Below are 3,488 nucleotides of genomic sequence, written 5' to 3'. Positions count from 1 at the left end.
GTGTGTTGTTGTTTTTGTCGCATTGCTTTGCTTGATCTTGGCCAGGTCGCAGTTTGTAAATGAGAACTTGTTTCTCAACTGGCCTACCTGGGTTAAATAAAGGTGTTCTCAACTGCCTACCTGGTTAAATAAAGGTTTCTCAACTGGTCTACCTGGTTAAATAAAGGTGGTACAAATAAAATAAAAACTATAAGTGGCCTGGAACCTCCGCCATCATATCCCCCCCCTCTCCCAACCTTTATTAACCCCCCACTATCCTCCCCCAGTCCCCCCATGCATCTGGGCCAGTCAGACCAGTCAGGCCAGTCAGGCATGGGGTGGGTTGTATAAATGTTATCTCAAGGTCTGCCAGTCTTTTAAAGGCATGCTGCCAAGGCAACACCATGGTTGCCAGCTCTGAATGGGTCTGTGCTGACTCCCATTCTCGCTGCCGTCACACTCGGGTGAGCACGCAGAATGACTCTCTCATTCCACAGCCTTAATGGCCACCCCCAGGCAGCCCTTGGCATCATTTCACAGAGATGCACTATGGGTAGAGATGAGAGGAGGAGAAAGGCAGAAGGCATGATTTCAGTGGTTTGGATTTATGTTCTGACTGTATGTTACCGTGTGTGTGTGTACGTATGTGAGTGAGTGAGTGTGTGTGTGCATGAGTGTGTGCATGTGTGTGTGTGTGTGTGTGTGTGTGTGTGTGGTGTGTGTGTGTGTACAGTACGCCTAGAGATTGTGGTTCCATCGTCCTTCCCAGTTTTAAGGCGTGCTCACACACACACACACACACCACACACACACACACACACACACACACACACACACACACACACACACACACACCACACACACACACACACACACACACACACAGTTAAAAGGCTTAATTAAGATCTGTAAAGGGTTGTGGGGATCAGGCTTGATTTCCAATGATGACATCATCATTATTCAGGATCAGGGGCTGATCTAGAGGGCTTTGAGGTTTAGAAGACCAGGTCAGAGATCAGATCACAGAGGAACACAAAGAGGATATTGAGGTTCAGGACAGAGCTAGTTTGTTAAGAACCTGGATTTATTTGTAAGACCTTTCAAATCCTTTGACTGGGGAACACTCTTCAACAGAGTATGATGGGTGGGAGGGGGGTTCTTCAAAAACTCCCAAGCAGTTTCTGTGATGCATATGAGAGAAACAGAAAGACCAAAGCCACAGTAGGGGTAGACCCATCATCCAGAAATGTAGCTCAATAAACTTTCAAAAACTGAGATGTGTTTAACAGGGGAATCCTTTAAATGTTGTATTGGTTGTATACATCTTCTGTATCCCAGTACACAGCAGTATATGTCCACACAGCTTTTTCCTATAGCTCCTCAGAGTGTGAAAAGGATCTGTGCTGAGCAGGAAGCAGTGCACTGTGATGAAATGCTGAGGTGTGTGAGTGTGAGTATGAGTGTGAGTGTGTGCGTGAGTGTGAGTATGAGTGTGAGTGTGAGTGTGTGTGTGCGTGTGTGTGTGTGTGAGTGTGAGTATGAGTGTGAGTGTGTGCATGCGTGTGCTTCCAGACTTCAGTGGACATTCAGCATGTAGCCCATACCCTATGAAAGTCCCGCCTACTTCCTGGTGCAAGACCCATACTGTTTTTTGAATTTGCTATCAAGATTATATCATCATATTCATGAAAATGGGGTCATTTAAGAGATATGTAAAATTATATTTGTATTTAACTTTACCCAATGCCTTTTATGAAGGTTTTCGATTATGAAAAAATAAACGCAATCGAAAACCTTCATGAAAGGTATCAGCTAGAAAGAAGTAAATTAATCCACAAATGCAATTATAATTTTACATATATTTTAAATGAACATGTTCTCATTAATTTGATAATGTAAGCTTGAATCCCATTCAAAAACAGCATTAGACATGTACCAGGAAGTGCTGGGTTTCAGGCTGGGTTTCTGTACAGCACTTTGTGACATCAGCTGATGTAAATTTGATTGATTGATTGAAGTAGGCGGGACTTTCATAGGGTGTTATGCCAGCTGGTGGAGGGTCAGTGAACTGAGCTGCTTAGCTAGAGATAATTGTTGGTTAAGAATTATAAGGAACAGACAAGTAAGTAATTCATAGGTTTTTGCTGTGTACATTCATACCATTTCACTATATATTTTCATAACAAATACCAGGTCATTTAAAGTCAAGTGCGACCTTAATTAAGATTACACAATTGTTTTCCAAGTTGGCAGACATGGTCATGGGAACCATTGTGCTTAAAATATGAATTAACTACTTGTAGTATTAATAGTGTTACTAAATTCACAGTACACCACAGTTAAATATATGACCTCATCTAAATGTGCTCCTGTCCATTCCCCTCTCCTTTCTACTCCTTTCTAATTCTGCCATGCTATTTCAGTTTCTCCTGTCTCCCAGTAACATGGACGCCTAGTCAGTACTTCCCCAGCTTGGTGAGACTGGTGACCATTTTGGCTCATTATTGTCTGAAGGAGGGCCAGCCCTGGCAGTCTGGAACTCGGGAACACACAGCGGTTTGAAGCCACCAGAGGACAAGTCAAATTACATGGTGGTGTTCCCACACCCACTAAGCAAAACTGGTGGCTTCTCTGGCTGACACCGAGTGCGAACAGGCCTCCTTTGAGTGTTTTTGTGTGTGTGTGTGTGTGTGTGTGTGTGTGTGTGTGTGTGTGTGTGTGTGTGTGAGTGAGTACATTATCAGGTGTGTGTTTTGAGTGTAAACTGTATTTGTACAGATACCCTCCACTGTGTTGTGGTGCTGTTGTTTTCAAAGTGTGTTTAGTGACCCTAATCATTTGTTTCAAGTGTGAATGTCATGATATACACTGTGTACTTATGATCATGTACAGCATGTGGAGGTGTGTTGTTGCCTTGAATTCTGCAGAGCATTGCGATGGGATGGTGGGTTTATAATGCTCCCTTCTGATTCCAAATACAACTATTTCTACTATTTCCAGCGTACCTAATATTGTTCAGACCCAAGCAGTGAATCAGAATGCTGTATGTTAGGTAACCTTGAGATTCCAGAAAGGCATCTAAAATGTATTATACTGTAACTATAATGTGGTATATTTACTTGACCTTGGTTGATGTTATCAATGGTATTTAATGAAAGACCTCTGCACCTTGCAACAGTATAATAACTTGGCCCAAACTCTCCATGCTTTCAGCTCTGTGGAACTGAAGGTCATACGATTGAGGCAGAATTCTTGTCCTCTCAAAATACATATTTTCCTCCATCCCTCTGTTGATGTCTGTTACCTTATCTCTTGTCCCTTTTGCATACCGATATCAAGAAGCCCTCGTCCACGGAGCGTCAGACTGAAAGTCAAATTCCTGTAAATTCCATTACTATCTGGCCCTTCTGCATTCTGATGCTCATTGTGATGTTTTCTCCTCACACTCAAGTGTTTAAAGTTCCCTGCTGCCCCCTCCTTTGGTAATTGGACCAGTACAGTGAAAATAC

General features: G+C 42.8%; 1 long non-coding RNA gene across 1 annotated transcript; it reads left to right on the top strand.

Moving 5' to 3' along the window:
- Positions 1-1,989: 1,989 nt before the first annotated feature.
- On the top strand, positions 1,990-3,261 carry LOC116356649 (uncharacterized). Its single transcript, XR_004205076.1, has 2 exons — positions 1,990-2,101; positions 2,403-3,261. It is a non-coding gene; the product is annotated as an uncharacterized LOC116356649 (long non-coding RNA).
- The last annotated feature ends 227 nt before the right edge of the window (positions 3,262-3,488 follow it).

This window comes from Oncorhynchus kisutch, linkage group LG2, assembly GCF_002021735.2.
Source record: "Oncorhynchus kisutch isolate 150728-3 linkage group LG2, Okis_V2, whole genome shotgun sequence".
In the NCBI taxonomy this organism is placed as follows: domain Eukaryota; kingdom Metazoa; phylum Chordata; class Actinopteri; order Salmoniformes; family Salmonidae; genus Oncorhynchus; species Oncorhynchus kisutch.
The sequence above is the reverse complement of the archived record's forward strand: the minus strand, read 5'-3'. Positions and strand labels throughout refer to the sequence as shown.